Raw genomic sequence first — 23218 nt, forward strand, 5'->3', positions numbered from 1 at the left:
TGAATGCCCTACCCGTATACAAAATTCTGATACTTTCACAGACACCTGGGTGTAGGTGAACCACCCACCCGCTGCAAAATTGATTTTGACCATACGAATAAATCGTTGACGTAGTAGTAGTGAGTTAATACTGTTGTGCCGCTTATTGAGTACCGGTTGGGAAGATTTGTAGAGAGTTTTCCAACCGGCATTGCTTACCTCTTTTTTGGGTAGTGCTAGCTTGGTCGAGGAGGTTTTGAGAAATGGTTTCTTCGCCGTGGTAAATAACAAATGAAACAGAAAATACAACAGGACACAGACATATCATTGCTACTATCTGACCTCGTTATGATAACCATAGCCCATCTAGCACGTCGCAACAAGACTCCAACGTATTATGACCGTGCATATCTTGGTTTGCACCATCCTAGCTATAGCACGGTTCATACACCAACTGTCTAGAAACTTCCATGCCTTATGGGCGCGCATCACTGCATAAATATCTTGTCTGCTGTCATCTATGAATATCTACTAATGTGTCATCAAAATATAGCAATTTTTTTCTACGAATTTGAATATAGACATGACCAAGTCGTAGAAAAAATAATTAGATTGCATAATCTTTTATGCAGTATCATACAAACATGTTAATTTGATTAATCGCTAAATTTGCCGAGTCACACCGTATGTCTCTAATATATGGAATCCTCGTATAACACAAACTAAGCCATTGCATAACTATGAGAAATGAATTAACCAAATAATACAATAAATTGAAACCCATCTAAGCTTTGGATGTACGCATCGAACTAAAATACTATATGTATATTAGTAGCATAATTGATATGTTATGACTTCCATTTATAAATTAACTTTCGATCTCTTCCCATAATGTAAGAAGTGAAAATTTCTAGAATTTGATACACCGGAAAAGAGACTAATTCAACATACATCTCAACTAGTCATAGCAAAACCACAAGTGCCACAGAGAATAAAGGCATTTTATAAAATACCTATCTGTTTGTAAAGGCGATTTATATAAGCCACATGTGATTTTATAATACCCCTACAATGTTAAAGAGGCATTAGAAAAAAAATGCCTCTACAGTATTAGTTAAACACCTCTAGGTGTTTTCCTTGTAGTGATTGGGAAAGATAAAATTATTTAACTGTGAGAGATGACATCTATTTATTTGAGTAAGAGCAAGGATAGTAGTACACTATAAGCCAACTATGATCAGTTGGAAATATTGGTTATAATTCGACATATTTTAATCCATAAAAACAAGATAATAAATATGACATGTGAATAACGAAATGGTCTAGTGATAGTGCTAATCATGAACATGCTAAAAACAGTAATAGTATCTTCTAAGAACATGTTTAACACTAAGAAGAAAATAATGATATACCCAGAGAATGTTCTAGAGGATGATGAGTTATTGGTATTGCCACCGTTGATTTTGACCTTCTCAATTTAGCCTCGTCCAGTAGCGTTGTTTCCTTCTCATTTAGTAGCGTCGGTGCCGGTGCTAGACATTGTGATGTAGAGGAAGAAGACCTTGACGAAGAGAATGCAGTGCCGAGAGCAGTCGCGCGTAGACGCGCTCCCGAAAACCTTGATCGCCCTACTCAGGCGAGCGGAGTCCCGGAGGATTGCTCGTCCCAAGCACTAGTGCGCACAAGTGCTCGAAACCGGGGAAGTAGAGGCTTAGCACAAGTGGGGTTCGGTAACAAGCAATCTGGCGATCTAACCGATCACAGGATTAACTCGGCAAAGTAGCGACGCTGTACTTTGATCTAAACAAAACCCAATTGTTCTTGGCGGCGGCTAAAGGTATAAGAAGAGGGGGAGAACAACCACAGGGGTGCTGGGGTCGTGCTCTAACCCTAGAACGCGCCCCTAATGGGCCCAACTTGATACACAGCCCATTGGACCCAATGAGGTGACGCAGCACCGTGGACAGAAAAGGACTCGGTAGTAAAACGATGATTATGGCCGCTCCAAATCAGATATGGACATGGGTTGTTCCATTTGAAACTAGACTTGATAAGCTTTCCATGAAGCAATTGCACGCCCAAATTAGAGTTCGCATGAAGTCGTGGCGGCCATCAGAAGTTGGCACTGTGCTGCAGTCTGAGTCCACCCCACGCAAATCCTCTCCCCGTTGGATCCTCTCCATCATTCCTGAGTAAAACAAGAGTGCACACGTCTCCGTGGTATAAAGAAGAGGATGAGTTGAGCTTGTGGAGGCGGGGATGTATCGATGGTGTTGATGTCCTCATCACTCTCTCTCTCTCTCCTCTTTTCTTCTACACCGCCGCCTATGCACGGTGGCCGATCCGGCCCTCGCCTCCTCCGCCGCCACCACTCTGACCCCAAGAGGCTCATAGCCTCGCTCTCTGGCTCCGGCCTCGAACCGACCTCACCGCGCCTCCTCGACGCCGTCCTCCACCGCTGCGGCGCTGCCTACGCGCTCGCACTCCACTTCTTCCACTAGTGCTCCCTGTCGCTGCCACCGCCAGAGCCGCTCCCTTCCTCCCTCGCACTCCTCGCCAAGTCCTTTCTCCCGCACCTTCTCCGCACCATCCCCTTCCCTCCTCGCCTCGCTCCCGCCCAGCTCCTCTCCCCGTACCTCCTCTCCCCCGTCCTCCGCCGCCTCCCGCCCCCACGCCTCCTCCCCTTCGCGACCTCCCTCACTCTTCCTCTCCCTCCTCGAGTCCCTCACCAAGACCGGCCATGTCGCTGCCGCCGAGCAACTCGTCGAGGAGCTCCAGCCCAGGCTCCCGCTCTCGCTCCGCCACTACACCGCGCTACTCTACGGGTGGTGCCACATGGGCAAGCTTGATGAGGCCAAGCACGTTGTCACACCCTAAAAATTTCAAATATATAAATTGTTGTTTAATTGGAATTATTAGAATTGATTTTAAAAGCCTAGAAGAGAAGATCTAATTTTAAATAATAAATTCCAATATAAAATGGGGCTAGATAAAATTTTATTAAATACTTTGCTTAATTCTATAATTTCTAGATTTTTCTGGGATTTATTTGAGCTAAGGAAGTATTTTTAATAAATGGAATTGCATTTCATGAATAATTTAAATGGAAAAAGGTTTTTAAAAGTCTCTTTTGGCTTTGGGCCGAAAGTCGGCCCAAAACCTTCTCTCTCTCCTCCTCGGCCCAAGTCGGCCCAGTCCGCAGCCGCCGTTCGCGCGCGTCCGCCCGCTGACAGGTGGGGCCCGCCTGTCAGGGTCGTCGTCTTCCTCGCGCCGCCGCCGCCCGAAACCCTAACGCCGCGCCGCCGCCGTCTCTTTCCAAATCCGGCCGATCCTTTCCGTTTCCGGTGAAATCAATAGAGGGGAAATGATCTTCTCGATCTCCTCTACCTTTTCCCTTTTGGAACTTCGGCTAAAATCGTTTGGAAAGCGGAGGATTCGATCTCGAATCGGATCGGTCTCTCTCCTCCGAACCCTAGACTTTCCTTCGCGTCGCCGGTCGCCGTGGGCCTTCGCCGCCGCCTCCTTGCCCCTATAAAAGGATCCCCGGTGTCTCCGCTACCCGTCGCCACCCTCGCCTTCGCCTCTCGTCGTTCGTAGAGCCCTAGCGCCGTGAGTCCTCGCGCCGCCGTCGTCGCCGCCGCTCCAGCCGTGCGCCGCCGTCGCTCCAGTCGTCGCCGTCGCTCGGGAAGGCCGCCGTCGTGGTCGCCGTCGCGTCGTCGTCCTCGTCAGCCCCTCCGCCGTCGCTGTCGACCGCCGGGACATCGTCGCCGTCGTCAAGCCGAAGGTTTCCGCCGCTTCTTCCTCGTCGCCGACGTCGTCCGGTCATCGTCCGCCGTCGCTTTGGACGTCGGTGAGTTCGCCGTGCCGTCCGCTACCCGTAGGTGCTCTCCGTTCGCGCCGCCACGCCGTCGTTCGCCGGCGAGCTCGCGCGGTTCGGTCGCCGCCGGAGATGACGTCATCGCCGACGTCATCGATGCCGTCCGCCGTGGTCCGGCCGTGGACCGGTCGATCTCGGCCGTTCGTTTTGGATGGATCGATCTCGGCCGTCCGTTCCCGTGAACCGTCGCCGTGCACCCGGTCCACCGCTAGCCCTAGCCGCTGACGCAATAAATCCTCTTTTCCTTTTCAAAAATAATTCATTATTGCGTCATAATTCAATTAAAATCCATATAAGTGTTTTAATCCGTTTTAATCTTTAAAAATTCATAACTAATTCATCTTAGCTCGGATTTAGTTGGTTCAAGTCTCTAAATTTTTCTAAAATTGAGATCTACATGTTAAAAATATCCACATGTACTGTTCATGCTTGTTTATGTGCTGTTTTGGTGTTTTGCTCTTTTCTGTTTAGATTCCGACGTTTCCGGAGAGTCCGTTTTCGCAGGAGAAGAATTTGAAGAGTTTCAAGGCCAGCAAGGCAAGTCACCCAGATCCCAAACAACCCCTTTGAGCATGTTGATCCCGTTTAAAGCTATTGTTTCTATTCAACTATTGCATTTATTTTCGAATGTCATTGGGTGGAATTAACCTATTGTTTGTTATAGCCCTTTTGTTCTTGATTACTTTATTCCTTGATACCTTGGGTTCTTATAAATTGACTAGTTGAGCTTTATATTGGTTCAGCTAGATATTAGATGTGATTGCTTAGCCATGCTTAGAAACATTAGCACACTATTGGGATAACTTATGACTCCCTATTATTCAATGATGGCTTAATGATAACTCATGATGGTTAATCATGATTGGTTAATTAATTAATTTGCCTACTAAAACCTGTTAATGGTGGGTTGTGAGCACATGGTTTTGATGGTCGTGCTCATGACAATTAAGGACCGGTTCACGAGTTTCGGTTGTGAAACATTAACCGTGCCAACCACAAGCCAGCGTGGGCAACGGCTTTACCTTTTGTATAGCATGGTTCATTGCGGGGCACCAGACTGAGAAGTGGCGGAGATAAGCCCACGGGGGTCGCTGGGGAGTCCATGCCTTGTTTATAAGGGGGTGATTATGATCCAGGAACGGTGCGCTGTGGTGGATTGTGTTGTGCGAGGGGTACTGTCACAGCTCCTTTCTGAGGTACCGTGGTGGTATCAAGGCGCATGGTGACATGTCGTGGGGCTGTGTCTTGTGGGTACAGTGGTACACCTCTGGCCAGAGTAAAGCTATTCGAATAGCCGTGCCCGCGGTTATGGGCGGGTTTAACAATGTCTTTCGTGATTAGTCTCATACCTCTCATCATAATAAAAGATACTATGACTGGTAATAATTTGATTAGCTCCTGGTTTGGAATGGTATATTCCTGGTTTGGAGATAGAACTGTGCAGCCGGGATTGGTTGTTCAGAATGGTTGGGCCTATGCAACAGGGTATGTTGTATAGCGTTGGAATAATATTGTTTAATTATTACTCAACTGTTTTACTAAATTCTGAAATGTTTATTAAATGCTGTTTATGCAAATGAAACCCTATTATGCCATCCTTTGTTATCCTGTGCACTTGCATATTTGCTGCGTGGCTTGCTGAGTATGTCATATACTCACCTTGCAATCATTCATCAGAGGAGGAGTTCTACAGTGATGCTGATGGTGTGGAGGATTAGGTGTAGCCCTGGTCAAGCTGCCTGTGGAGTGGAATCGTCTGCGCCGTTTATCTTATTTTCCGCTGCTTAGATCTTTATTGATTGAGAGGAACTATCTACCTCTGTAATGACATTTTATTCGCTTATTAATTAGAGTAATAATTGTACTCTATTATCAATTATTACTCTAATTAATAAGAGAATAAAATGTCATTACAGAGGTAGATAGTTCCTCTCAATCAATAAAGATCTAAGCAGCGGAAAATAAGATAAACGGCGCAGACGATTCCACTCCACAGGCAGCTTGACCAGGGCTACACCTAATCCTCCACACCATCAGCATCACTGTAGAACTCCTCCTCTGATGAATGATTGCAAGGTGAGTATATGACATACTCAGCAAGCCACGCAGCAAATATGCAAGTGCACAGGATAACAAAGGATGGCATAATAGGGTTTCATTTGCATAAACAGCATTTAATAAACATTTCAGAATTTAGTAAATCAGTTGAGTAATAATTAAACAATATTATTCCAACGCTATACAACATACCCTGTTGCATAGGCCCAACCATTCTGAACAACCAATCCCGGCTGCACAGTTCTATCTCCAAACCAGGAATATACCATTCCAAACCAGGAGCTAATCAAATTATTACCAGTCATAGTATCTTTTATTATGATGAGAGGTATGAGACTAATCACGAAAGACATTGTTAAACCCGCCCATAACCGCGGGCACGGCTATTCGAATAGCTTTACTCTGACCAGAGGTGTACCACTGTACCCACAAGACACAGCCCCACGACATGTCACCATGCGCCTTGATACCACCACGGTACCTCAGAAAGGAGCTGTGACAGTACCCCTCGCACAACACAATCCACCACAGCGCACCGTTCCTGGATCATAATCACCCCCTTATAAACAAGGCATGGACTCCCCAGCGACCCCCCTGGGCTTATCTCCGCCACTTCTCAGTCTGGTGCCCCGCAATGAACCATGCTATACAAAAGGTAAAGCCGTTGCCCACGCTGGCTTGTGGTTGGCACGGTTAATGTTTCACAACCGAAACTCGTGAACCGGTCCTTAATTGTCATGAGCACGACCATCAAAACCATGTGCTCACAACCCACCATTAACAGGTTTTAGTAGGCAAATTAATTAATTAACCAATCATGATTAACCATCATGAGTTATCATTAAGCCATCATTGAATAATAGGAAGTCATAAGTTATCCCAATAGTGTGCTAATGTTTCTAAGCATGGCTAAGCAATCACATCTAATATCTAGCTGAACCAATATAAAGCTCAACTAGTCAATTTATAAGAACCCAAGGTATCAAGGAATAAAGTAATCAAGAACAAAAGGGCTATAACAAACAATAGGTTAATTCCACCCAATGACATTCGAAAATAAATGCAATAGTTGAATAGAAACAATAGCTTTAAACGGGATCAACATGCTCAAAGGGGTTGTTTGGGATCTGGGTGACTTGCCTTGCTGGCCTTGGAACTCTTCAAATTCTTCTCCTGCGAAAACGGACTCTCCGGAAACGTCGGAATCTAAACAGAAAAGAGCAAAACACCAAAACAGCACATAAACAAGCATGAACAGTACATGTGGATATTTTTAACATGTAGATCTCAATTTTAGAAAAATTTAGAGACTTGAACCAACTAAATCCGAGCTAAGATGAATTAGTTATGAATTTTTAAAGATTAAAACGGATTAAAACACTTATATGGATTTTAATTGAATTATGACGCAATAATGAATTATTTTTGAAAAGGAAAAGAGGATTTATTGCGTCAGCGGCTAGGGCTAGCGGTGGACCGGGTGCACGGCGACGGTTCACGGGAACGGACGGCCGAGATCGATTCATCCAAAACGAACGGCCGAGATCGACCGGTCCACGGCCGGACCACGGCGGACGGCACCGATGACGTCGGCGATGACGTCATCTCCGGCGGCGACCGAACCGCGCGAGCTCGCCGGCGAACGACGGCGTGGCGGCGCGAACGGAGAGCACCTACGGGTAGCGGACGGCACGGCGAACTCACCGACGACCAAAGCGACGGCGGACGATGACCGGACGACGTCGGCGACGAGGAAGAAGCGGCGGCAACCTTCGGCTTGACGACGGCGACGGAGTTCCGGCGGTCGACAGCGACGGCGGAGGGGCGGACGAGGACGGCGACGCGACGGCGACCACGACGGCGGCCTTCCCGAGCGACGGCGACGACTGGAGCGACGGCGGCGCACGGCTGGAGCGGCGGCGGCGACGGCGGCGCTAAGCTACATGGTGCTAGAGCTCTACCGGCGACGAGAGGCGAAGGCGAGGGTGGCGACGGGTAGCGGAGACACCGGGGATCCTTTTAAAGGGGCAAGGAGGCGGCGGCGAAGGCCCACGGCGACCGGCGACGCGAAGGAAAGTCTAGGGTTCGGAGGAGAGAGACCGATCCGATTCGAGATCGAATCCTCCGCTTTCCAAACGATTTTAGCCGAAGTTCCAAAAGGGAAAAGGTAGAAGAGATCGAGAAGATCATTTCCCCTCTATTGATTTCACCGGAAACGGAAAGGATCGGCCGGATTTGGAAAGAGACGGCGGCGGCGCGGCGCTAGGGTTTCGGGCGGCGGCGGCGCGAGGAAGACGACGACCCTGACAGGCGGGCCCCACCTGTCAGCGGGCGGACGCGCGCGAACGGCGGCTGCGGACTGGGCCGACTTGGGCCGAGGAGGAGAGAGAGAAGGTTTTGGGCCGACTTTCGGCCCAAAGCCAAAAGAGACTTTTAAAAACCTTTTTCCATTTAAATTATTCATGAAATGCAATTCCATTTATTAAAAATACTTCCTTAGCTCAAATAAATCCCAGAAAAATCTAGGAATTATAGAATTAAGCAAAGTATTTAATAAAATTTTATCTAGCCCCATTTTATATTGGAATTTATTATTTAAAATTAGATCTTCTCTTCTGGGCTTTTAAAATCAATTCTAATAATTCCAATTAAACAACAATTTATATATTTGAAATTTTTAGGGTGTGACACCGTGGCAGCTACCTTGAGACTGAGGGGATTGAGAATGATGCTATCACAAGGCATTTGGTTGAAATGCTGTGGGCTATGGATGAGACCCGCGCGGAGGTTGTGCTAGCAGCTCAAGATCGTGAAGACCGGAATCGTGGAAAGATTTGCAAGCTAGAAGACAAGGTGGATCGTTTGGAGAAAGAACTAGCCGCATTGAAGGGGGAAGCACTGCCGCAGAAGGCCAGGGTTCGTCTTACCGCAAGGAAGAGAGCTCTATTCGTCCCTCGCTACCAATTGGCGCCAAAGGTCCGTGTGGTGGAGAAAGAAGTTACCCCAGCCCTAGCAGATCCTCCGGTCGTCAATATAAGTGATGATGAAGGAGAAGAATCGAAGCGCACCCATTCAAAGGTCGAGTGGGGAGCCACTCAAGATGATGAAGACGAGCCGAACGAGCCTTCAATCAACTCCGATGCCCGGAAGACCTAGAGTTCCTAGTCAAGCCGTTGTCCTAGATTGTTGTGTTAGTTTGTTTGTTTTAAGTTTGGTTGTGTGTGTGGGTCCTGCATGTGGTTTACATCAGTGGTGGGATGTAAGTGCATGCGTTTGTTTGCTTTCGAGTGTTAGGTAGTTGGTGAGTTTAGTGGTGTGAGAGAGTCTTCAGTTTTATAATAATGAAACTCAGTTAAGATCAATAAAAGTTAAGTTAGTGGAAAAATTAATTCTCTGTCCTAAGTAGTTTTTTTTCCCCGGTTTCTCTTCCTGTGCTCTTGCCTGTGCCAGATGGTGCTCACTCGCAGCAACGGGAATGGCCCCAACAACAACAACAACAACAACAACAATGGAGAGAACCCCACACTTGCTCAAGTCCTGGCTCAACAGGCACAGCTTATGAACATGATGATGCAGCAACTCCAGAACCAGCAGAATCAGGGAAATAACCACGCACCTCCCCAGAACAAGTTAGCAGAATTTCTTCGTGTGAGGCCGCCCACTTTCTCTAGCACCACTAATCCTGTGGAAGCTGGTGATTGGCTCCACGCCATAGAAAAGAAGTTGGATTTGCTTCAGTGCACCGATCAGGAGAAGGTCTCATTTGCATCACACCAACTGCATGGCCCTGCCTCTGAGTGGTGGGATCACTTCCGCCTTAACAGGACTACTGCTGAACCTATCACTTGGCTTGAATTCACCGCTGCTTTTCGGAAGACGCATATACCATCGGGAGTGGTGTCTCTCAAGAAGAAAGAATTTAGGTCGCTCACCCAAGGGTCTCGCACGGTCACTGAGTATCTGCACGAGTTCAATCGTCTGGCTCGTTATGCTCCAGAAGATGTGCGCACTGATGAAGAGCGCCAGGAGAGGTTCTTGGAAGGACTTAATGATGAGCTTTCTTACCCACTCATGACTGGGGATTACCATGATTTCCAGAAGTTAGTGGATAAGGCTATTCGTCAGGAGGACAAGTACAACCGCATGGAGCAGAAGAAACGTCGGATTGCTCACTTCAAGGCACAACAAGGGAATAGTCAGAGGCCGCGTCTTACTTTAGGACCCCAGTCCATGCCACAAGGAGGTTCTTCGTCTGTTGTTCGTCTGCAGCGTCAGTTCTTCAACAACAATGCTGGCAACAACATCCGAAATCAAGCTCCACGTCCTGTGACAGCTCCAACCCAACAACAGCCTGCCAAGAAGGAGCAAGGCAGCAAGCCCGGAGTATGCTTCAACTGTGGTGAACCAGGACATTACTCTGACAAGTGTCCGAAGCCCCGACGCGTGAAGGTTGTCCCTACCCAGAGTAACTTTACCGCACCTACGCCAAAGGCTCGTGTCAATCATGTTGCTGCTGCAGAAGCTCAAGGTGCTCCAGATGTAATTTTGGGTACGTTCCTTGTTAACTCAGTCCCTGCAATAGTGCTTTTTGATTCTGGTGCTACACATTCATTTTTATCTATGAGTTTTGCGGGAAATCATGGGATGGAAGTAGAAGACCTTAGACGTCCTTTGATGGTTAGTACCCCGAGTAATCAAGTACTCTCTTTGCAACGTAGCCCCTCTGTCAGAATAGAAATTCAAGAAGTGCCATTCCTGGCCAACCTTATCTTGTTAGAATCCAAAGATCTTGATGTCATCCTAGGGATGGACTGGTTAGTCAGGTATAAAGGTGTGATAGACTGTGCCAACAGAAAAGTAACTCTCACCAGCAATGATGGTCGAGTTGTAACAGTTCATGCACTGTCCTCTGAGTCTTTAAGGTCAAGTCTGAACCAAATAGCTTTGGAAGAGATTCCCGTAGTACAGGAATACCCGGACGTGTTCCCGGACGATTTACCTGGTATGCCGCCTAAGAGAGATATTGAATTCAGAATAGATCTGATACCCGGAACAACTCCGATCCATAAGAGACCTTACAGAATGGCAGCCAATGAGTTGGCAGAAGTCAAAAGGCAAGTCGACGATTTGCTTCAAAAGGGATACATCAGACCAAGTTCATCTCCATGGGGAGCTCCAGTTATTTTTGTGGAAAAGAAAGATCATACCCAGAGGATGTGTGTGGACTATCGTGCATTAAATGATGTGACTATCAAGAATAAGTACCCGCTGCCCAGAATTGATGACTTGTTTGATCAGCTTAAAGGTGCCACCGTTTTCTCCAAGATAGATCTTCGATCAGGGTATCACCAGTTGAGGATTAAAGAAGAGGATATACCTAAGACGGCTTTTACCACTAGGTATGGATTGTTCGAATGTACTGTTATGTCTTTTGGACTTACCAATGCCCCCGCTTTCTTCATGAACTTAATGAATAAGGTGTTTATGGAATACCTAGACAAGTTCGTGGTGGTCTTTATTGATGACATTCTTATCTACTCCCAAACAAAAGAAGAGCATGAAGAACATCTTCGTCTTGCACTAGAGAAGCTGCGAGAACATCAGTTGTATGCCAAGTTGAGCAAATGTGAATTTTGGTTGTCTGAAGTAAAGTTCCTTGGTCACGTCATATCAGCCGGAGGAGTTGCCGTTGATCCTAGTAATGTGGAATCCGTAACCAACTGGAAACAACCGAAGACAGTTTCAGAGATTCGCAGTTTCCTGGGTCTTGCAGGTTATTACCGGAGGTTCATAGAGAATTTCTCCAAGATTGCTAAGCCCATGACACGACTGCTTCAGAAGGATGTAAAGTACAAGTGGTCAGAAGAATGTGAGCAGAGTTTTCAAGAGCTGAAGAATCGCTTAATATCAGCTCCTATTTTAATTTTACCTGATCCAAAGAAGGGTTTCCAAGTGTATTGCGATGCATCTAAGCTTGGCTTAGGTTGTGTTCTGATGCAAGATGGGAAGGTGGTTGCCTATGCATCTCGTCAGTTACGCCCGCATGAGAAGAACTACCCTACTCATGATCTTGAGTTGGCTGCAGTGGTTCATGCGTTGAAAATTTGGCGTCATTATCTTTTCGGTACTCGTACAGAGGTGTACACCGATCACAAGAGTTTAAAGTATATCTTTACTCAGCCAGATCTGAACATGAGACAACGGAGGTGGTTGGAATTAATTAAGGATTATGACATGGGAATTCATTATCACCCGGGAAAGGCTAATGTTGTAGCAGATGCTCTTAGCAGGAAAGGTTATTGCAATGCTACGGAAGGACGACAGTTGCCATTGGAGTTATGCAAGGAATTTGAAAGATTAAATTTGGGAATTGTTAGTAGAGGTTTTGTTGCAGCCTTAGAAGCAAAGCCTACTCTAATTGATCAAGTTAGAGAAGCTCAAATTAATGACCCCGATATTCAAGAAATTAAGAAGAATATGAGAAGAGGAAAAGCTATAGGTTTCTTGGAAGATGAGCAAGGAACTGTATGGTTGGGCGAGAGAATCTGCGTCCCAGACAACAAAGGTTTAAAAGATGCAATCCTAAAGGAAGCTCATGATACTTTCTACTCCATTCACCCTGGTAGTACCAAGATGTACCAGGATCTCAAGGAAAGATTTTGGTGGGCAAGTATGAAGCGTGAAATCGCAGAATACGTAGCAGTATGTGATGTTTGTCAGCGAGTCAAGGCAGAACATCAGAAGCCCGCAGGTTTGCTGCAGCCTTTGAAGATTCCTGAATGGAAGTGGGAGGAAATCGGTATGGATTTCATCACTGGTCTACCCAGAACATCATCAGGTCACGACTCTATTTGGGTGATAGTCGACAGACTTACCAAAGTGGCTCATTTCATTCCAGTAAAGACAACATATTCCGGAAGTCGGTTGGCGGAACTGTATATGGCAAGGATTGTGTGCTTGCATGGTGTCCCTAAGAAAATAGTGTCTGATCGAGGTAGTCAGTTTACTTCACAGTTTTGGAAGAAGCTTCAAGAAGAGATGGGTTCTAAGCTGAACTTTAGCACTGCTTATCATCTGCAGACAGACGGACAAACCGAAAGGGTAAATCAGATTTTGGAGGACATGTTGAGAGCTTGTGCTTTAGACTTCGGTGGAAGTTGGGATAAGAATTTACCTTATGCAGAATTCTCGTACAACAACAGTTATCAAGCTAGTCTTCAGATGGCTCCTTACGAAGCGTTGTATGGTCGGAAGTGCCGCACTCCGCTTTTGTGGGATCAAACGGGAGAACGTCAGGTTTTTGGGACTGATATTCTAAGGGAAGCAGAAGAAAAGGTAAAAATCATTCAAGAAAGATTGCGTGTGGCCCAGTCCCGTCATAAGAGTTATGCCGACAGTCGTCGTAGAGATCTAAGTTTTGATGAAGGAGATTATGTGTACCTTCGTGTCACGCCTCTTCGAGGAGTTCATCGCTTCCACACTAAAGGAAAATTGGCACCGCGTTTCGTGGGACCTTACAAGATTGTCAGTAGAAGAGGAGAGGTCGCTTATCAGTTGGAGTTACCTCAATCTCTAACAGGAGTCCATAATGTGTTCCATGTGTCGCAATTGAAAAAGTGTTTAAGGGTACCAACCGAAGAAGCTAATCTTGAACAGATAGAAGTCCAAGAGGATCTGACCTATATTGAGAAACCGATCCGTATCTTGGAAACAGATGAGAGAAGAACCAGGAATCGAGTGATCCGTTTTTGTAAAGTTCAATGGAGTAATCACTCAGAAGAAGAATCAACTTGGGAACGAGAAGATGAATTGAAGTCAGCTCATCCGCATCTATTCGCCAGTTCTTCCGAATCTCGAGGACGAGATTCTGTTTAAGGGGGGTAGGTTTGTCACACCCTAAAAATTTCAAATATATAAATTGTTGTTTAATTGGAATTATTAGAATTGATTTTAAAAGCCTAGAAGAGAAGATCTAATTTTAAATAATAAATTCCAATATAAAATGGGGCTAGATAAAATTTTATTAAATACTTTGCTTAATTCTATAATTTCTAGATTTTTCTGGGATTTATTTGAGCTAAGGAAGTATTTTTAATAAATGGAATTGCATTTCATGAATAATTTAAATGGAAAAAGGTTTTTAAAAGTCTCTTTTGGCTTTGGGCCGAAAGTCGGCCCAAAACCTTCTCTCTCTCCTCCTCGGCCCAAGTCAGCCCAGTCCGCAGCCGCCGTTCGCGCGCGTCCGCCCGCTGACAGGTGGGGCCCGCCTGTCAGGGTCGTCGTCTTCCTCGCGCCGCCGCCGCCCGAAACCCTAGCGCCGCGCCGCCGCCGTCTCTTTCCAAATCCGGCCGATCCTTTCCGTTTCCGGTGAAATCAATAGAGGGGAAATGATCTTCTCGATCTCCTCTACCTTTTCCCTTTTGGAACTTCGGCTAAAATCGTTTGGAAAGCGGAGGATTCGATCTCGAATCGGATCGGTCTCTCTCCTCCGAACCCTAGACTTTCCTTCGCGTCGCCGGTCGCCGTGGGCCTTCGCCGCCGCCTCCTTGCCCCTATAAAAGGATCCCCGGTGTCTCCGCTACCCGTCGCCACCCTCGCCTTCGCCTCTCGTCGTTCGTAGAGCCCTAGCGCCGTGAGTCCTCGCGCCGCCGTCGTCGCCGCCGCTCCAGCCGTGCGCCGCCGTCGCTCCAGTCGTCGCCGTCGCTCGGGAAGGCCGCCGTCGTGGTCGCCGTCGCGTCGTCGTCCTCGTCAGCCCCTCCGCCGTCGCTGTCGACCGCCGGGACATCGTCGCCGTCGTCAAGCCGAAGGTTTCCGCCGCTTCTTCCTCGTCGCCGACGTCGTCCGGTCATCGTCCGCCGTCGCTTTGGACGTCGGTGAGTTCGCCGTGCCGTCCGCTACCCGTAGGTGCTCTCCGTTCGCGCCGCCACGCCGTCGTTCGCCGGCGAGCTCGCGCGGTTCGGTCGCCGCCGGAGATGACGTCATCGCCGACGTCATCGATGCCGTCCGCCGTGGTCCGGCCGTGGACCGGTCGATCTCGGCCGTTCGTTTTGGATGGATCGATCTCGGCCGTCCGTTCCCGTGAACCGTCGCCGTGCACCCGGTCCACCGCTAGCCCTAGCCGCTGACGCAATAAATCCTCTTTTCCTTTTCAAAAATAATTCATTATTGCGTCATAATTCAATTAAAATCCATATAAGTGTTTTAATCCGTTTTAATCTTTAAAAATTCATAACTAATTCATCTTAGCTCGGATTTAGTTGGTTCAAGTCTCTAAATTTTTCTAAAATTGAGATCTACATGTTAAAAATATCCACATGTACTGTTCATGCTTGTTTATGTGCTGTTTTGGTGTTTTGCTCTTTTCTGTTTAGATTCCGACGTTTCCGGAGAGTCCGTTTTCGCAGGAGAAGAATTTGAAGAGTTCCAAGGCCAGCAAGGCAAGTCACCCAGATCCCAAACAACCCCTTTGAGCATGTTGATCCCGTTTAAAGCTATTGTTTCTATTCAACTATTGCATTTATTTTCGAATGTCATTGGGTGGAATTAACCTATTGTTTGTTATAGCCCTTTTGTTCTTGATTACTTTATTCCTTGATACCTTGGGTTCTTATAAATTGACTAGTTGAGCTTTATATTGGTTCAGCTAGATATTAGATGTGATTGCTTAGCCATGCTTAGAAACATTAGCACACTATTGGGATAACTTATGACTCCCTATTATTCAATGATGGCTTAATGATAACTCATGATGGTTAATCATGATTGGTTAATTAATTAATTTGCCTACTAAAACCTGTTAATGGTGGGTTGTGAGCACATGGTTTTGATGGTCGTGCTCATGACAATTAAGGACCGGTTCACGAGTTTCGGTTGTGAAACATTAACCGTGACAACCACAAGCCAGCGTGGGCAACGGCTTTACCTTTTGTATAGCATGGTTCATTGCGGGGCACCAGACTGAGAAGTGGCGGAGATAAGCCCACGGGGGTCGCTGGGGAGTCCATGCCTTGTTTATAAGGGGGTGATTATGATCCAGGAACGGTGCGCTGTGGTGGATTGTGTTGTGCGAGGGGTACTGTCACAGCTCCTTTCTGAGGTACCGTGGTGGTATCAAGGCGCATGGTGACATGTCGTGGGGCTGTGTCTTGTGGGTACAGTGGTACACCTCTGGCCAGAGTAAAGCTATTCGAATAGCCGTGCCCGCGGTTATGGGCGGGTTTAACAATGTCTTTCGTGATTAGTCTCATACCTCTCATCATAATAAAAGATACTATGACTGGTAATAATTTGATTAGCTCCTGGTTTGGAATGGTATATTCCTGGTTTGGAGATAGAACTGTGCAGCCGGGATTGGTTGTTCAGAATGGTTGGGCCTATGCAACAGGGTATGTTGTATAGCGTTGGAATAATATTGTTTAATTATTACTCAACTGTTTTACTAAATTCTGAAATGTTTATTAAATGCTGTTTATGCAAATGAAACCCTATTATGCCATCCTTTGTTATCCTGTGCACTTGCATATTTGCTGCGTGGCTTGCTGAGTATGTCATATACTCACCTTGCAATCATTCATCAGAGGAGGAGTTCTACAGTGATGCTGATGGTGTGGAGGATTAGGTGTAGCCCTGGTCAAGCTGCCTGTGGAGTGGAATCGTCTGCGCCGTTTATCTTATTTTCCGCTGCTTAGATCTTTATTGATTGAGAGGAACTATCTACCTCTGTAATGACATTTTATTCGCTTATTAATTAGAGTAATAATTGTACTCTATTATCAATTTGTTATTGTGTGCCTCGGCTGATTCCTGGACGAGGGTTCGCGCACATGTAAGCGTTTGGAATTTTGGATAGAAATTCCGGGCGTGACACACGTGCTCGCCCGCATGAAGGCAGCGGAGGTCGCCTCGGACATCGTCTTCTTCAACACCCTCCTCGCTGGCTTCGTTGCCAACGGGAGGTTCGAGGACGCGTTCGAGCTGGCATGGAAGATGGAGCAGTGTGGCTGCCCGCCTACCACCACCACCTCGCCCAGCCTTCACGCTGCCTTTGGATCTCCGCGTTGTGCTTCTCCTCGCTGTCCATGGCCACCGGGAGAGAGGGGGCCGGCGAGCCTCTTCCACACCACCACCGTTGCCACCACCGCCACCTCGCCCCGCCTTCGCATTGCCTTCGGATCTCCGTGCCTAGCCCCCGCGCCGCCATCAGGAGAGAGAGTGGGGTGGGCGCAGGAGAAGAAGGGGAGAAGGGCAGAAGGATTGGAGAGGGGGGATGACATGTGGGCCCCACATATCAGTGGGTCCCACAATATATTTTTTGTGTGAATGACAAATGGGTCCCACGTATATATTTTTTAAAATCTAATGCCACGTAAGTGTCACGTGGGACGAATACCAAGTCAACACCGCCACGTCAGCGCCACATCAGCAAAACCGCTCTCCAAAACCACTGGATAGAGGAGTCAAATTGTACTAGTTTTAGTAGTTCGGAGAGTCGTCCTATCCGGTTTTTCGATTGAGGGGTATGAATCAGATTCGATGTATATTTAAGGGAGTCAAAGTGGACTTTTTCCAATTTTTTTGACATATACTCGTACTACGCACATTTCCTGTGACGCCTTATTCGAGTGGGTCTCAATGTTGGCCTAAGTACGTACGGGTGTGTGAGCAGGGATAGAGGCCCATCAAAATAGGCCTAATTAAACTGGATATATAATATGATTCTGGTAATCATGCCACTACTAGAAAACTCATTTTCGGCGTCGTAGGGGATCGATTTTCGCAAACGGGCATGTAATTCGGAGCCAAAACCCTGCCAGCAAAAAAAGTACCCAGGGTGGAGGGGGCGGTCCGCCTGCGAAGATTGATCTTTGCAGGTGGACCATATAAGCGTCGTCTGCGAAGATCGATCTTCGCAAGCGGCAGACGTCGTATGCCTGCGAAGATGGATCTTCGCAGGCGACGCTTATATGGTCCGCATGCGAAGATCGATCTTCGCAGGCGCCGCTTATATGGCCCGCCTGAAAAGATGCCCCTATATAGTCTTCTTTCTCCCCGAGCCCTGTTCATTCTCTCTGAAGTTTCTCTCTCCTAAAGTGACTTAAATATAGGGGGGAGGTTTTGAACTTCAAATCTTCGGGGGATTTTTCTACGGTACTTAGATCTACTCATTTCCACACTAGGTATGCAATTTTTTAAGCTTTTAGACCTTAAGTTGTGATGGATTTATGCATATAAAATTGTGAAGGAAGAGCTCCATGTTTTTTAATTTTATTTCTTTTGATATGTTGATGTTAGATGTATGTGTAATACTTGATGCCTCTTGTTGTAGTGGTTTAATGTGGTAACATAAATTCACAATTTTTTTATTTTTGCTATCACATCCACCTCCTAGTTCTAGATCTAGATCTAGATCTTGTCATATATAGAGAGAGAATAAAATTTTTAATGTCTATTTATTCGGTGCAATCAAAAAATAGTTATAGTATTTTGTAATATGCCGATGATATGATTTTGTTAGATTTTCCTAATGTACTAATTTGGCATGTCTGTGTAAAAAAAATTGAAATAAACTTTGATTTTTTATTAATTTACACTTAACCTTTAGTTAATTAGTTTTGAATAGCGATAAGTTTTTTCAATAAACCCTACAAATTTGGTATTAATTGTGCAAATATTTTACGTGTATTTTTTTTAGAGATATGGAAAGTCGGGAATGGATGTATCATTGGCCGAGGTTTTTGTCTCCATATAGAAACGAAGTGTTTAAATTTATTGGTATTGCCAAGGCACACGCTGAGAAGAACAATATGAGGAAGATAATTTATCCATGTGCTGACTGTAAGAATGAAATAGCCTGGGACTTTGACGATGCTTTTAAAGTGAAGGAGCACTTAGTAACTCGTGGATTTATGGACAAGTACGAAATATGGACACGTCATGGCGAAGAACAAGTGGAGGGGCCTGAAAATGTAGTTTTTTTTTTACTGAAAGTACTGCCAGGTCTTTGCCCAACAGTGTGATTTTCATTTATTGAAAGAACAATTACAGTAAAATTTACATGAAGAAACAAAAGAAAATAAAAAAGATCCTATAAAGTTTGCAGCCAATTAGAAACAGATTGCTTCAGTGGATCTTTCATTCTGCAAAGATGCAGAAGAATCTCATTTGTGAAGAGAGATTTCCAAGAATGGAAGGAAGGCTGAAAAATTTCTGAAGATGAGTCCATTACGCTGTTTCCAGATATGCCATGCAGCCATGAAGAAAATTTCCAGAAAACTAGGCTGGTTTCTTTGGTAAAATTCTAGATTACCATTCCATGAAATTCCCAAAAACTGCCAACAAGCTTTGCTAAATGGACAATTAAAGAAGAGATGATCCCTGGTTTCCCTTTGGTTGCTGCTGCACAGTACACATGATAGATCATCATCTTGTTTGGCACAGTGTCTTCTATCCAACATATCTCTTGTATTCAATCTGTCCTAGAAGAATAGCCAAGCAAAGACTTTTATTTTCATTACACACTTGGTCTTCCAAATCCAGATGAGAGGTCTGGGTGCTTGAATAGAAGCAAAGTTGAGCTTATAGAATCTTTTGGGGGTAAAATGGTTGTTATTCCAGATGAAGCACCATAAATCTCCCCTTGTTCCAGCTGAAGGTGTGTCAGTTCATCTTGAAGATTGATGTATTCACAATAGGCTTGATAAGAGAGTGGCAGCATGAAAGAATCCTCCAAAGGTCTGGCACACATAGCTTGGACTGAATCATCTTTGTACAGAGAGGAGGCAAAAAGATGTTGATATTGCTGACATTTGAATTGATCATTCCACAGATCTGTCTAGAAAAGAGCTGTAGTACCTGTCTTTATGTTGCATTTGGCAATTCCTCTAAAAATCTCCACCAGAGCAATAACATCTTTTAACCAAAAAGATCCTTTGTTTAGAAGATGAGGGACTTTAGCTGTCAGGTATGAATTAGTCACAAGATTGACCCAGGGGATGTCAGCTGCGGTGTAGATTTTAACAAGATGTTTCATGAGCAGGGCAGCATTTTGGACTTTTAGGTTAACCACACCTAACCCCCCCCCCCCCCCCCCCCCCCCCGCCCCTTTTCTTTTGGGATACAAACTCTTTCCCATGAGGCCAAAGATTTTCTGGTAGATTTAGGGTTATTTCCTCTCCAAAGGCAATTCCTTCTTGTTGTATCGATAGCCTTGATCACAGAGAGAGGTAATTGAAGGGAGCACATGTAGTAAGTGGGTATTGATGATAGGACAGAGTTTATTAAAGTCAGTCTACCTCCTTGAGGTAAGAACATTGAACTAACTGTCAGCCTTCTTTCGACTCTATCCACCAGGGGGGGCAAAATCAATCACCCTTGGCCTTGTAGTTCCTAGAGGAAGCCCCAGATAGGTGAAAGGCAATTTTCCAACAGAACATCGCAGAAGTCCTGCAATTAAATCAGTCTTTTCTTTAGATAGATTGAGTGGGTAAAGGCTTGATTTTGCATAATTAACCTTTAAGCCAGTCGACAGAGCAAACATGTTGAGTAGTGCCTTGAAGCAGAAGATTTCCTTTTGCGAAGCTTTTAACAAAATCAAAGTGTCATCAGCATATTGGATAATTGGGAACCCACTTCCATCATTCGCATTGATTGGCTTTGAAATTAATCCAAGGTTGAAAGCCCTGTTTACTATTCTTTGTAGGAGTTCAGCTCCTAGAACGTAAATAAGTGGAGACAAAGGGTCTCCCTGTCTAACTCCTCTCTTGCAGGTAAAAGAATTACCCGGAACCCCATTCAACAGAACTGCAGTGCTTGCCGAGGAAAAAACCATTTGCACCCAATTGAGCCATTTTTGTGGGAATCCCATGCTTTGCATTACAGATAGGATGGCTGTGTGTTCAATTGTATCAAACGCTTTTTCAAAGTCTAGCTTGAGGATGATTATTTCTCTTTTTGACTGCTGACATTGATGAATATACTCAAAAGCCCATGCTAAACAATCCTGGATGGTTCTTCCTTTGATGAATCCATATTGATTTTTACTAACCACTTTGAGAATCACACCTTGCAATCTATCTGCCATCAACTTTGTAAGAAACTTGAGACTTAATCCCATTAGAGAAATTGGTCTGAAATCATTAACTGTTTCTGGAGAGAGTTTTTTCGGCACAAGAGTAATAAAAGAACTATTCAAGACCTATAAATCTGTAGACTCAGCATGAAAATGAGCTACAAGTCTGTAGAAATCTTATGCAATGATATGCCAGCACTTCTTCATGGAAAAACCATTGAAACCATCTGGACCACGAGCCTTGTTAGCAGGGATTATAGAGATGAGGTTGTCAATTTCTTGCATGTAAAACATGTCGATCAGGCACTCCAAATCTGTTCTAGGTACAAAAAGCTCAGTCAAATTGAAATCCATTGTTGGGGAGCAAGAGATACCCATCCTGTTCTTGAAGCTGTGATAGAACAAGTTTGCCTTCTGGTCATGTAAGTAAACTATCTGGCCACTTTGATTCGAAACTTGTGAAACTATGTTCATTCTGTATCTTTCTGTGGCAATAGATTGAAAGAATTTGGTGTGCTCTTCTCCCAGCAGCATCCATCTGTTAGTGCAACGTTTTCTCCAGTAAATTTTCTTGTATTCTAGAAGTTTGAGGATCTGATGTTTAACTACCTCCCTGAAATTCCATTCAAATAAGGAGAGGCTTCTATCTTCTTCCAGCAGATCAAGAAAATCAATCACTTTATTGCAATTGTTCAAGAGAAGCATGATTCTTGATAGATTTTTACTCCAGAGTTTGAGTTTTTTCCTCATAATTTTCAACTTGAAGGATATACATTTAGCCGGATCATCAAAACCAGGATCCAGCAGCCAAACTTGCTGCACCACATCAAAGAAACCCTCAGCTTCCACCCAAAAATTTTCAAATCTGAAAATTGGAGATTTGGGGATTTTTGTATCAATCTTTACTACACAAGGAACATGATCAGAGATATTCCTGGTCAAAGGGATCACTGTTGTATTAGGGAAGGTTAAAGTCCAGGAAGCAGAGGTGACTACCCAATCAAGCCTTTCCAGCAAAGGATTTTGATGCATGTTTCTCCAATTGAACCTTCTCCCTTTTAATGGGATTTCCAACAGTCCCAGGGAGCTAATAATCTCATTGAAAATGAAAATATCATTCATATCGGCTCCCACTTTATTTCTGTCATAAGTAGATCTGTAGAAATTAAAGTCCCCTAGAAAGAGCTAGTTCTGTTGAGCATCGATCTGGATGTTTTTTAACCAGCCCACAAAGTCTGATCTTTCAGGCCCATTGCATGGGCCATACACGCTAGTCAAGGACCAAACTTGTGAAGTAAATGTAGAAGTTAATTCTACTGTCACAGAGAAAAGGTTAACTTCTTTGAGAATCCCACTAAAGGTCCTTGAAGCCCAGACAATTAAAATTCCCCCTGAAGCACCCATGGAGGGGGAAAAAGCAAAAGAGTTAAAGCGCTTGGGAGCAAATTTTTTGATCTCAGAAAGGTCAAAGTTCTCTTTTTTCGTTTCTTGAAGACACAAAACCTGGGAATCACTCTCATCAATTTTCTGTCTTAAAGACAGGAGCTTATTCTCAGCATTCATTCCTCTAATGTTCCAGCATAAAACATTCCAGGATTTAAAATTACTAGTCATTTACACACCATTGAGAATGGGGCAAAAATACCAAGGCTAGCATAGCTAACCAGGACCAATCCAAAAGACAAACATACCAGTCTTGACATGCTGACAGGATAAAATTCTGGTAAAGCAACTTTGACAGCATACAGATTACAGACCCTTGTAACATGATAACTGTAAAACATAGGCCTACCAACAGAACAAAATATTGCTTCATCAATTATCTTCCATGTTTGGCCTGGGGATCTTCTGCCTTCTTTCACCCCCCAGGCTAGATTCAGCCACCTCCTCAGGAGAGAGGCCGCACATGTCCACCCCCATCTTTTGTATGACCGAAAGTGAACAATCAGAGGGAGAGGAGTCAGAGTTCATATCACTATAAGAAGTTTCATTGAAATCAGACTCGTGCAAACTGCTATCAATAAAGAGTTTTGCAATACCTGCAAATTCTTTTAGCTTTTTAGCAGACTTTCCCCTTGGCTTCCCAATCCCCATTCTTGGGTCCATCTGCAAATCCTTGGTTGCATTTCCTTGCAGAAGTCTTGAGCTTTGTCTTCTGTAGGGACTGTAGAGAATGGTCTTCCCATCTCTCTTCTTTACAGGTGCCTTGGGGGGAGCAGGGCCACAGGTGCCATACT

General features: G+C 45.1%; 1 pseudogene; it reads right to left on the reverse strand.

Moving 5' to 3' along the window:
* Positions 1 to 1745: 1745 nt before the first annotated feature.
* Positions 1746 to 23075, reverse strand: LOC127770750 (uncharacterized; annotated as a pseudogene).
* Between the last annotated feature and the right edge of the window lie 143 nt (positions 23076 to 23218).

The sequence above is a fragment of the Oryza glaberrima genome, chromosome 4 (genome assembly GCF_000147395.1).
Source record: "Oryza glaberrima chromosome 4, OglaRS2, whole genome shotgun sequence".
NCBI classification, from domain to species: domain Eukaryota; kingdom Viridiplantae; phylum Streptophyta; class Magnoliopsida; order Poales; family Poaceae; genus Oryza; species Oryza glaberrima.